Below are 13,642 nucleotides of genomic sequence, written 5' to 3'. Positions count from 1 at the left end.
GCCTTGGCTATTGTCCAGGCACCAACAATGTCCCCCACCATCTACGTAGTCTCTGACTCAGCAGTGGCATGCAGAAACTTCGTCTCCGGCGTCGCCTCAAAGACAGCCGAGGAGATTCTGCTCGCCTCGTCATCAAGGCACCGTCGCACAAGTACAACATTCCACCTTCTTTGGATCCCAACACATTCAGGCAACAAGGAAAATGAGCGAGCTTACGCGGCGGCGAGCCCTCTAACCCCCCTCAGCTAGAAGAGTCGAGTCCCTCAAATTCGCCCTCCTCGGTCCGGTTGCGGAAACACCAATTGCAAGCAAGACGAGGCAGTGGACTCATACGCGATAGCCTGACGTCTTTAGCCGAAATCATTGAGCATTTTCGGTCCAGGCGGTGACGGCTGCCACATCCCCATCGCAACCTCACCAAGCCGCAACAGACAATGCTAAGGCGACTGCAGACAAATGCTCTCATGTGTCCAGTCAGTCTCCACCAGTTCTACCCAATGAAGTTCACCAAGCCTCAATGCAAGCTCTGTGGAGGTGACGGAACCATGCAGCCTATGGTGTGGCTTTGGAGTTACATCCGGGCCTCCCGCCCGCCCCTCTTCCGGTTCCTCGGATCAGCCCTTCTCCTCCCTTGCTTTTGGGATAGGCGCCCCAACAAGCCAGCAGTACCAACGGCATCCCTCTTCCATCCTATCATGCTCCTAGGCGTTGGAGGCTTATCCTGGACAGCCCCTCCCTCGAGGACGAGGTGATACTGGTCGGCAAAGCAGAGGCTGCGTTCATGGCACTTGGATTCCTCTGAGCAGGAGTACGGGCCTCCTTCCCCCAACCCCTTCCCCTTCTAAAGGTCAATAAATTGCGTTCCACCGCCACCTTAAATCTCCAATGCACAAATACTGGCCAGTAAGACCTAACCTTTCAAAACTAGACTCTTTCTTGTCTATTACCGTATTTCATAGTTTAGATTTTTGCTTTGCAAATGTTAACTCTTTACAACGCTGTTTCATAGTTCGTTACCCCCAACTACAAGTGGCTACACATAAGGCATGTTTGTCCAATGGGCTCACAACTGTTATGTAAGGTTGTTGCTATGGTTCCTTGTTGTCTTGCCACTGCTCCTTCATCGATGCTACTTGCAATCGTTTTTTTGTGATGACAGAAATCATGCACATCCAAGAAAATACCTAGACTACTTTTACCTTGGTGATTAACATTTGCTAGGGCTATTCAGTGAAGCACACTTTATAAACTTCAAAAAATTCAAAACACAAAGAGCGCCTACACTGTCATTTTATGGCGGAAAACGTTAAGAGAACCTCACTTGCTGTAAGGTGAAAACATATTTTACAGCATCCCACATCCACGCCTCAAACATATACTTTGATATCTAACATTTGAATTTGAAAACCCTTTATTTACAAAATTTCATTTTGTATTGTTGTCTTTTCTGCCATCTAGGTTGACATTTTGGTATGTATAAGGCATTCAGTCTTCGTCTTAGGAATTGTAGCACAGATTTCTCTCATTTCAAAATGTTTGGTGACCTTACCTAAGTTTCAATTTTAATTGCCTAATTCCAGGCACACTAGACGGCTTCTCACATAAAACCTAGAGCAGCAGCTTGACATCAGCCAGGGAACTGGCATAATAGGCAACGAACAGCGTAAAAACTATCACGTAGTGTTCAAAAAAATGCACAGTCGTTGAATGGAAGAAATTTTCAGAAAGTGTTGAAGCTGAAGCACAGGATTGTCAAAATCACAGTATCATAGATTTCGGGGTTATAAAAAAATTACAACCTAACATAAAATATAATCATAATTAAACGAGGTAAAATAGCACAACGAGAAAAACATCCACCTGCAACCTCACAAACAATGAAATGAACTTTGTACAATTTGAATATTGCAGCTTACATTTTCGAAGAGACATCAGTATATAACATTAGCCAATGTTTCAGATGCGTGCATCTATTCTTTTAGGCTTTAAAAGTTCAGAAGATAGTAACACTTTATCACACCAACTGAAGGGAAATAAACGATGCAAAGCATTTGAAACACATACAACCGATCAACACGAACATTGTGTTATGTTAAAGAGGCATTTTCTGGGCTATTGTTCAAGTTTTCTGATCTCCTGCACGATTCGCCGCTTTCCCCTGTAGCAAACAACTCTAGTCGTGTTTTTCTTTTCTTTTTTATTGTTTCGCCTTGCATATATGTGTATACCGCTACAGTATATTTCTTTCAAAACGCATATACGTATCATCTTTCACTTTCCCTTATATCTTTCCTGTCTGCCTGTTTACCCCTTCTATACACCCCCACACAACCAGGCGTTCCAGTGTCCCCCCTAAGCTGGGACAAAGTACGCCTCTAGTGGGTTGTTTATTTCCGTAGTAACAATAAATTCATGCGTACATGTTTGGTTTACTAAGATGCTATCCGCATTCATTTCTTTTTTGGTTGGTGGAAGAAAACTACAATAATTTAGTCGTGCGAAGAATTACACCGTAATACATTGAGTGTTTAGCTAGTACTGGAAGTTTGGAACAGCATCCCGATAAAATGGCTGTAGCACCTATCATCGTTTTACCTGGGAATTCAGGGTGGACATCCAAGATCAAGCAGAACCACTGAATCTTGTTTTCGGCAAATATTGGTATTGGTGATATTTAAAACGTTGCACATAGCAAATAATAATATTGTTATTCTTGTCATACAATTTATTTGCCTTGGGTTTATATAGAATAAAGTTATTACATTTGAACTTTGACTGATGTGACTGTTTAGGGAGTGCTGTATTGAAGCTTGCACCTAGCTCATCTGGATCATGAACTGCTTAAAACAATGAACCAACATCAACATCATTGGATGGAAAACGTAACAGAGGAGTCACCGTGTCCAATCGTGTTATTGTGTAATGAATAAAAAGGACCTGATATACTGCATTCAGGTATAGTAGATATTATTCGCAGTGAGGGGATATTCGAACAATACATAGTGAATGCTCTCCGCGTTCTCGTCACGCTACCGGCGTATTCAGTGACTTCGAATAAATACATACCCTGCAGGTTGTTATAAAGAATACAGTATTCTATGCAATCCAAGCCCTCTGATATATCAATTACGTGCCTACCTTGTACATGCTTTTTCTATAACCAACCCAATGCATTTTTCATCCATTGTAGCATTGTTTAGGTTGAGAACCAAGAAAGCAATTCGAATATATCTAGCCTATATCTTCGTGTTTCTAAAAATGGTACTTTGGCATGAATGACTCCCTGTTCGCCATTGAATCTGACCGAAAAGTTGGTTTTGCGCCTATATTTCAAGAGGGTGGTCCCATCGCTCTTATGATAATTTATTCATACTTTTGCTCTTTTGAGGCCACCGAAGAACACACACGACACAATTAAAAATAAACAAGCGAGTCAGTGCAGCAACAATAAACGACACTAAATATTTTACATGGTTTATTGAAAAATTATTATTCTACAACGTTGTGCTATTCGTCAATGATATAATGTGTTGTGCATCTCTCGGGGTAATTGGATGATAATGGGAGTTGCCTTTGCCCTCCAGTGGGAGCAGATAGGATGATGCTGCTGATGATGATGACAATGATGATGACATCTCACGTGCATCAGTCGGATCGATGAACATTCTTTTAGAAATGCAACACAACTCGCAAATTGTGTTTAAGGAGTGGTCGCACAGCTGAATGCAATTTACGAAACAAATATCTTAACATTGAAGAACCTCTTGTACTTATAAGGGTTGGGAGTGTTGCAAATAATTGTTTTTACTATTCGTATGGTGGCCCCTACCCAAGATTGTGTTTGATAACTGGTGTCTCTTGACCACAAGTTTCGTTATTCTTTGAAGGCGCTCATGTGTACAGATTTAATTGAGTCTGATAAATCCTCAGAAAGCCTAATATCGTTCATTTAATTCGGGTAAATTTTCTTTGAATTCAGTGACAGCATAAATTTGTTAATGAATATGTAGGTTTTATAGAGCTCCGGATGTGAAAAAATGTTCTTTCAAGGACATTGTACTGATTCATCTTAAACAACTATATCTGGTGCAGTACCACAATTTGCGGCACTAGAGAGCGTTGATAATTTCAATGTCTGTGTTGCAACTCGAAGATCTTGTAGTCTGTAGTTAAGTTTGGAATTCATGTACCACGCCACTTTATGCATCAGTCGGAACACAAAAACACCCACGCCACGCTTGCTCCGATCAAATTCTTGAGATGCGGCCAGTGCTAGAAGTATTACCAATATGAATGTATTACGGTTATGTGAACATTTTTATGTGAAATTGATCGCAATATTTTGTAATTGAAGTAATACGTCAGCTTTCTCAGTAAAATTGAGCTGGATTTTTTGTACGAAGACTTGTACGATCTATATTTAAGCTCCACGTAACTTGGTAGTAGTTAATTTACAATATTTATTTCTATGTTACTGTTAGGAACCAACTAAAAAAAACCCTTCGGAGTGGTAGTTGTCACCTCATAAGGTAGTTGTGCAGTAGTTGTGTCTCATAAAGAGCCACCCACGACATGGCTGCTTCGTCTGGAGTCGGCGGCATTGTCGTTTCAGCCTGACACCTCTAAAGCGTGAATTTATTTTCCTAAACTTCCTATCACACGTTATTTGTGCTGATCGGGCATCATTTTTCTCGTTCGCACAATTTTTTTTGTTTTACGACAAGAGCCATTATCAGTGCTGCTCGTCCTCCCTATTGGCAGCCATGCCCAGAAAAATGGACACAGGAGCACTTGACATATACTGGTTTATCGCTGCATAAGGTCAAGATCAGGGCTCGTAAAACGATTTTTTTTCTATTTTTTAAACCACGATAAGACACAAGTGCTGGTTGATATAAACCAGGTCAGTGCAGCAGATTTAAATGTGAGTGCTTGTTAACCGATTTTATTCCTTTTTAAATAAGGAGCATTTCTTAGGCTCACCTGGTCCTCCGTCGTTGATGGCGACGCCGTCCACACGCTCACTGCGCATGCGAAACTCTTCTCCTTACACCCACAGCTCCGCGATACTACACTATTAAAAAAGAAATAGTTAGCGGCGCCCGGTTTCGATCCCACGACTCTCTGGTCGCAACGGGAGGTACGTGGTGCTCTTCCCACTACGCTACAAATCTGGGACAGGAGCAAGTGCTACGAACGCGCCCTATGTCCTTGACTCATTCAAACTACATCAAGAAGCTACTGATACAACGAAGGCACGTGAAGTGCAACAATAACGCAAAATGTTTTTGTGCGGCAAATTATTTGTCGACGCATATATTAGCATATGAAAAATAAAAAGTCAACGGAAACGACGAACTGAAAACTTTAGAGGGGGATGCGGAATTTCCCGTGGGAAAGCAGTGGCGGGAAGCGCGCCACGCGCCTTGCAGCTCAACCAGCCCCGTCCGCGGCGCCTCTGATGCTTAATGTGGCAGGATGCCCCTAGGGATTGGCCAACCAAAGAATCCACCACGAGATAGGTTCACGTTTAACCACCGTCGTCATCTTCCCGTAGGGGAACCAACGAAGAAGAAGAAGAACGAAAAGACAAAGCTGCGAAGAGGAGGGCGTGTACATTGCTCTCAGACGGTGCACCAATGTCAACAACCTTAATCTCATCAAAGCTGACGGAGATTACCGATTCTACCACCGAGACAACATCGACAAGAACATGATGGACGAGTTCTTTCGCCTCGAGAACAACCGCCTACTCACCGTAACACAACAGAACTTGCGTGCCTTTGCCACTGGTGTGGACCCGGACGCGGAATTCCCTCTGGCGCTAGTAAAAACCAGATCACTCAACATAAAGGCAACACAATGGAACCACACCGAACCGCCACGATGCTTCGCATCCTCATCAGGGTTCCCCGCGGGAAGATGGTTTAATTTTTTTCAAACACAGCCTCATTTGCGTGATATCTGAACTGGACAACAACGTTTAATATATTGGCATTTCCCTAAGCACTTGGTAGCATACATCGATGTCAGTTGCATGTTAATTTCAGTTCTAAGGTTTTAACACTTGTCATATTTCTGCAGAAATGCTGGATTTCAGCGTTGCCTTCCCTGTTGTACTGGTCAAAATCGATCTCCTTCATTCTGCTTGTTTGTTATGGGGCTGTAAATGCAGTGCTTCTTTTTGAGCGGATGTGTTAATATTTTGATGTTTCAACTCAAGATTCTTCCAGATTCTGGTGTGACAGTGCTTAAAACTGTGCCTATGCCCCTCTGTCCAGTCTTCAGGACAAGTACGGTATTTCGGAATACCATTTCTTTCGACTTGCAGAACATCTTTAAACCAACCCGTATTTCTTCCTGTTATTTAAAACCCTTTAAAGAGCAGCTCTAAAGCACCTCTACTCGCTCACTCTACTACATTTTCTGCTCTAGCTGAGTCTAAATTTTTGGATAAGTTCCCGTCATCACTGTCTTTTCAGCCAGTCTGTGCCGAAAAATAGAATTTGGGTAAATTGCACTTCCAGGAAGCCTAATCTATACCTCCACAGATAATGCAATGCTTTAGCGGCAAGCACTATTTGAAGCGTTTGCATGACAAAAATGCCAAATGACGGCCCTTACAGGACAGTTAGGAAGCAGCGCTACTCCGCAACTAGTTTGGGCATTCTTCTCTAGCCGAGTTTATACAGTGGAAGAAATGCTGGTATTCATTCACGCTTCAGTTGTTCCTACATATGAGTAAAACGTAGCCAATCTACATTTACTCCAACTACTCCGCTTCTCCACTGCTTTTGCATTTTTATTCCTGAAAGTACCAGGTGGAGCTAGAGATCAACATGAAAGTTTAAAATAAAGGTCTTTGAGGCCCGATTTGGAAACGCCTCAAGTCCATTTTTGCCTAAATGTTCTCCTGTAGTATAGCCTAAACACTAATAAAATGTGGTGGTCATGGACACTTGTCTTTACCTATGCAGATGTATAAATTGACACATCGGGCTACCATGAAAAATACTGCACATATCTAGAGACAAAGCATAGCTATTCCTGCAAGTGCCAGGTCCAGCTTTTCCTTGACAGAAAAGTTTCAAACTATACCCATCACGGGAAAGTGCGGAAGCATCGAGACTCAACTACTGCGCTGAATTTTCTCTTGTTACTACGTGTAAACCCAAAAAAGAATGCTGTGGTCATTTAGGCTTCATTGAGTCTGCGAAAATCCTTGAAGTGTTTGCTATAGTGAATCGGGGACAGTAACCTCGCTTTGCGCCAAGCTAATTCGATGCTTCACCTGCATAGCGAGAAAAATCTTTTGCATGCCACTAAACCTTCAAATATATATATTAGAGGATACTTTGGAAGCTACGAAAGTTGACCACTTGGAATAATTCGCTCCTGTAATAGTGTGAAAACGCTGAAAAAAAGGTGGTGCTCATTGCCGCCACCATCAGTGAGTGCAGATTCACAAAAGGGGGTGATATTGTGCAAACATGCCACTTACGTACATTCTTCATAGCTAGTGCATTGCTAGTCCTGCATTTAAAGGTAAAACGTGAACGACAACAAAATATTTACATTATGGTAATTAAAGGCCAGTTCAGCACCTGCGCGACTTGAGCAATGCGGATACAGCCCTCAAAAGTTTTAATAATATAGCGGGAGCTACGACCAATCGGCATTTCAGCGCCTTATTGCGGTGTTCAGCAGCGAAATCAGCCAAAGTAAGCGCACACGCAATGGGCTATCGGCTGTATGGGTGCCATCTGCTACGCTATTTTCTTAAAATTTGTACACCCCCTGTCACTATATGTGAATAATTTTCTTCCCGAGAAACTGTGGTTATTTGACGCGCATACGCTTATCAAATGTGCGTGTCATTTTTGTTTCGGATCACTTGCCCGCTCTGAGCGTGCAAATTGTAAGAGAGAAGAGAACTAAAAGTTGAACAGGACCGGTTTTATGGCCGGAATTGCCTAAGGCCGCTACGCGATGTAATGTGATGAATGACAAATCTGATAACAATAAAAACTTCTGCACCAAGGTGCTCAGCTACCTTTTGCGATAGCGAAACGACCTTGCAAGATAAGAAAAACAGGGCGTGCGCTGTCTCGAGAACTGCGAGCAGACGACACTCCCACAACAGATTGATTTGTGCTAATGCGCGTACTCTCGCCTTTTTCGCCAGTGAACACCTTCATAAGACGCTAGCAAGCCAATCATTTGTCGCTCCTCCTACTTATTAAAATTTTCGGAGGCTCTACATGTTGCTATAACTGATTAAATACACCAGAATCAATTAAACTGCTCATTCGCGATCTTTCCATATGTGCAGCAGCGTAAATCTTGAGCATATCAAGCACCCAGGCCATCAACGCTCGCTCCGTACACATAAAGCGTTGCTATTCCAGCAAGTTTCTGGTGAAACGTTTGCATAACACGAAACCTTTAGGCACCGGCCTTAACGCGAAAGTTCGAAGAGCCATTACTCCAAAATTGCGGTAGACGTTGTGGTGTAGCTGAATATATAACATGGGGAAAAGGCTGGTGTAATTGACGCTTCATTGATGCTTGAAGATAAAAAATTGAAGAAATATCATTCACCCAGGCCATCACCGGCGCGTCTTTGAATGGAATGATTCCCAACGAGAAATAGTCCGGGTTGCGCATTACGAAGAACAAAGCCGGTTACTCGCGATAACAGGCGTAGAGGTGGTTGCGTTAGGAAAGTGTTCCGTTTTTGCGTATTCTACTTGTGAGATAACAATAAGCAGCGGAACACATTGCGGGGATAATACACTGAGAGACAGGAAATGTTTGCGTGATTCTCGAGGAGGGCTGGCTCCAAACTGAATCAATGCTACAATGAACTGAAACAACAATAACATGAAACAATTATGCTCCATGTTTCACAAAGCAACGCCACTAACTCTCGCATAGAGTCGTAGTGTGCGTGGATGTACGAAGTGCACCATTTTCGCGTCGGCGGAGTTGTAAAAATGCGAAAGCTGGGGCAATTATCACGGGCTCTCACACTGCAACGGTGGACGATACTTGCGTATTGTTTCGTAAGTGCAGCTTCAAAGCTGCATTATGCTTCCTTGGATCAAAACATTCATACCAGTGAAAGGAACCTGCTGATACTTGTTAAAACCCGGTTTATCACCTGATAAGAGGGCCGGAGTGTAAAGGTCGAAAGGGATCTCTGTGTACGTGTGCACTGTGTAAGTAAATTGTCAATAAGCACCAGACCTTTTTAAGAATACAGGTTTTTAAGAATACAGGTGCAGAAACAATAAGGTTGGGGTAAACGCTGCTGCCTCTAAAATGAATTAATGTTTCCCGGAATTGAAACATGATTACGAGCGAAAGGCTATTCTCCCCCTTCCATAAGAAGAAGGCAAGCATCTCACGACAAGCGCCTTTTACGTGTGTATATGCAACAGCTGCATTGCGTTTTAACAGTACCAAAACTAACATTCAGTGGCGGTACCCATTCAGGTATTTTCAGAATCCAAAGCAGGCAATGCTAACGTGGTAGTCCCTAAGGGCCGCGTTGAAGCAGAATCAGATTCACCAAATAAAAAAAAAATTGGCCACGTATCTGCTCCTTTCGTTGCAAATGTCGTCAAAAGACTATAGTCTTTGTAGACATTTACCAAGGAAATGCCACCTTTTGCTTTCCCACTCCCCTTTTATGCTTTTCCTGTACCGTCGCGCTCATCCCAAGGTAAACACATCAAGGCATTGCTCAAGGTGATTTGAGTTTACCGCGTTGCACTGCTACACAGCGGGTTCCTCAATGCCACTGCTGCAGTACGGCGGTGACGCGCGTGAATTGAGGCGGCCGACTTCAAGGTTTATAGAACCGCGTGACCCAGCTCCAGGTGCGTTAAAAGCATAACGTGGAACTAAGCTAGTGGAACAACCCATTTTGCCCTGACCAATTCCCCATTGTGGGTGCCTTCCAAGAGCTTTTAGTACATCATCATTGTCATCATTAACTTTTGTTGCTGTGGTCGCGTGATTTTTCATATTCTGCGGGAGATGTAGAATATCATTTGCTATCGAAAATCAAGCATCCATGAATTTTTTTATAAAGGAACACTGAAAATATCCCTTGTCCACTAATGGCGTGTCTTATATTTGGGTAATGTCTTGTTCTTGTTCAACAAAGTTGATAAGTGTGAACATAAAAACCGGGCTTAGACGTTTACCTTTGGTTGTGAGTATATTAGACTATTGTGCAATATCTACTTTGCTTTAGCCCGAAGGCTGAATCCAGTCACAGACTGACAGACAAACAGACAGACAGACATACGGACAGAACAAAATTTCTGGGTTTAAGTAGCCCAAAAAAAATTATCGTCTTTAAAATATTCATAACACACAAAAGGCTCGCCTGCACTTTGTTGAAAAAAATGAGATTACCTCGTTATAACGGCGTAGAACACGTGGATGTCAGAAGTGCTCTGTTTTTATCTGCTTTGTTGGAAAATTGCAATCGTCAGCGGTACTAAATCGGGTTTAAAAAAAAAGGTCAGGTTACCTCAGCACGGTATTATAGAAGTAGGACATGGAAATTGAGTAATTGCTTCTATCAATACAAGTCTTAGACTGGGCGAAAGGCTCTCTGTGCCTTTTGTCAACAAGCAACACGGGTGTCCCAATGAGGGCCATAGTATGCGTGTATAGTCGTAGATTCGATGTATGTCTGCACAAATCAAGTAGAATAACAGTTATATGAGGCACTTATTCCGGGATATACACAATGCAAGAAGAAACGAAATGTTGTTGGACTGTTGACCAATCTCAACCATCAAACGTAACTAATCCTCTGAGTGGAAAAAAAATTATTACTTGCAGAACTGTATTCTTTCGCCTGTCGAAGTAAAACGCCTGGAGATTGGAACAAAGACACAATATTCCCTCCAACCGTGCGTTCTCTTTTTGTATGCCTGTTTTGTTGTTATCCTGCGGCGGCGTGTCGTTGTGTTATGAGTGATTTAGCGAAAGGCACGTATCCTTTCTTTTCTTTGAATGCCTTACGCACTACCTTTTTTATATAGGGTGATGGTTTGGCGCTGATGTCAGAAGCCTAGAATAATGTTGTTTCAGCTCCAGAGTTTTTGTTGTAATACGGCGTTTCGGTAAACAATCAAGGCGAAAATAAATACGGCCAGGGGATCTGCCGCGGTATTCGATTCGCCGACACTTTTCTGCGCACCCCACTTTGATGACTGTTGCTTCGCCGCCTGTGTACTCTTTGAGTTGTTAGAGGCGCACACAGTCGCTCCAATTAATTTGCTTTTCCTTAAGAGAGATGCGTCGCCTTTCGCTACGTGAATTAGGCTGGGCGCGCAGGCTTCAGATGGGTTAGGAATCTACGCCTTGTGGAAGCCGTGAAGTCAGTTCAAGCCGAGCCGAGGAGGTCCTCTGCAAAGGGTCGAGATTGGGGACCTCCGGGTTCTTTTCCTCCATGCCATCTCTTTTTCTCTTCATCACCCGGCAAATGCTCCGACATCTTGAAAATTGGTGTCGAATTACAAGGAAATTCTGTTCTCCAGATCCATTTTTGCACTGCTACACAGCGGGTTCCTCAATGCCACTGCTGCAGTACGGCGGTGACGCGCGTGAATTGAGGCGGCCGACTTCAAGGTTTATAGAACCGCGTGACCCAGCTCCAGGTGCGTTAAAAGCATAACGTGGAACTAAGCTAGTGGAACAATATGTATTCCTCAGTGAGAATCTGCTTGTGTTGCCTGCACGGGACAAGTGGACACGGCAGCACCGCCGTGACTATGTCGCCTTGCGTCCCTTTGCTTGTGCAGGTATTGACAGAATGGTTTCTCGTGGACGGAGGAGCGGCCAGTGGACGGAGCACGGCGGACAGTGAGCACCAACCTTCAATGGGAAACCTTCTCGGCGCAGCTGGATCACATTTGGCGAAAACGATGCCGTACCACGTGGACTTCATCAACTGCGCACCCCCTTGGAGCACGATGACGTCCGTGGTCTTCCTGATAGCAAGTCGTCCGGAGCATATAAAAGCAAGGGCCACCAGCCCAAGCTTCAGTGGACACGGCAGCACCGCCGTGACTTTGTCGCCTTACGTCCCTTTGCTTGTGCAGGTTGGTGACAGAAAATATGGCTTCCGTAGTAACTGTATCTGTTTGATAGTGCTGCCGTGTCCACATATTGTCCTTAGTTGCTTGAATGATTGCTACTCTGTTGTAAGCTTGTTACGAAAATTATCGGGTAACGTAGAAGAAAACCCTGCGCCAGAAATTGAAGAAATGTTAAAGGAAGTGTTAAGAAATCAGAATGAATTATTAGCAAAAGTAAACGAAATCCATACGAAGCAAACTTCTACGGATGCTTGCATTACTGACATGCAAGGTAGGCTCCATAATATGGAAAAACAACTTGAGAGGTTAGGCGAAACTGAAAACCGTCTTGCCAATATAGAAACAAGTGTAGGTAAGCACGACTATGAACTGACAGCTCTTGCCAGACAGCTTGATGAATTAGAAAACCGTTCAAGACGTAACAATCTGATCGTACGCTGAATAGAAGAAGAGGAATCTGAGGATGAGGCAGTATTATTAAGAAAGGTGAACGATGAGATCTTTGGTAATGTACTCGGGACAAGGTTGAGCTCAATTGAGCGGATTCATCGTCTCAGAAAGAAAATGCCGGAAAAAGACCGCCCTGTCATCTTGAAAGTATCAGATTTCAGAGACAAAATGATGGTATTGAAGAATTGTCCCAAACTCAAAGGTACACAATTCAGCATCAACGAAGATTACTCCAAACGAGTTGTTGAAATAAGGAAACAACTATGGATTTCATCAGCGCAGGAAAGAAAAAAGGGAGTAAAAGTGAAACTTATTTTCGATAAATTAAAAGTAAAGAACGTCCTTTGCGCCTGGAATGAAGTCACCAAAGAGCGGTTCAGGTGTACTAGTTCGGGCCACACTGGCTCAGATTGACGCAATTTGCGGCCATCAGCCTTGTTTAAAGTTATTATTACCAAAGCAAGGAGTTTGCTTAGTAAAGCTGACGCAATTGAAGCCGTAATCTTAGAGCATGAGCCGGATGTAATTGCCGTAACAGAGACTTGTTACATAGGGATGTAGAAGATTCAGAAGTAACCCCTCCAGGCTAGGTAATTTTAAGAAAAGACCGACTAAGCAGAGGAGGTGGTGTTGCTTTCATTATTAAAGACCACAATAAATTCTCAGTACTGGATGACAACTCTTGACGTAGAAATGTTGTGGATTATGACCAGGTTAAATCAGCGGACTGTGTACGTTGGTGTGATGTATAGGGCCCCAAATTCTTCTCTGGATACAATCTCTAAGCTCAGAGATTTCATGAATTCCCATTTTGGTCTACAAGAAAACGTTTTATTATTAGGGGAGTTCAACCTACCGGGAATTAATTGGTTATCCCAGTCTTGTGGAGCGGAGCAAGTAGGAAGCGCTGAGCAGCTATTGGAGCTTGCGTTCTGTTATAGGCTAACGCAAATCGTTGCGGATTTTACTAGGATAGGGACTACAAGGTCATCAATTCTTGACTTGGCATTTGTGTCACCTGGGCTGCGACCCTTTCTCGGTCATTATGATGTTGAAGAGGGACTGTC

The 13,642-nt window shown here is 43.2% G+C and overlaps 1 pseudogene; it reads left to right on the top strand.

Moving 5' to 3' along the window:
- Nucleotides 1-11,726: 11,726 nt before the first annotated feature.
- On the top strand, nucleotides 11,727-12,989 carry LOC144160681 (uncharacterized; annotated as a pseudogene).
- Nucleotides 12,990-13,642: the final 653 nt, after the last annotated feature.

Source organism: Haemaphysalis longicornis, unplaced genomic scaffold (assembly GCF_048455015.1).
Source record: "Haemaphysalis longicornis isolate Haplotype H1 unplaced genomic scaffold, Haemaphysalis longicornis Haplotype H1 scaffold_11, whole genome shotgun sequence".
NCBI classification, from domain to species: domain Eukaryota; kingdom Metazoa; phylum Arthropoda; class Arachnida; order Ixodida; family Ixodidae; genus Haemaphysalis; species Haemaphysalis longicornis.
This window is presented reverse-complemented; position numbering and strand designations above follow the sequence as displayed.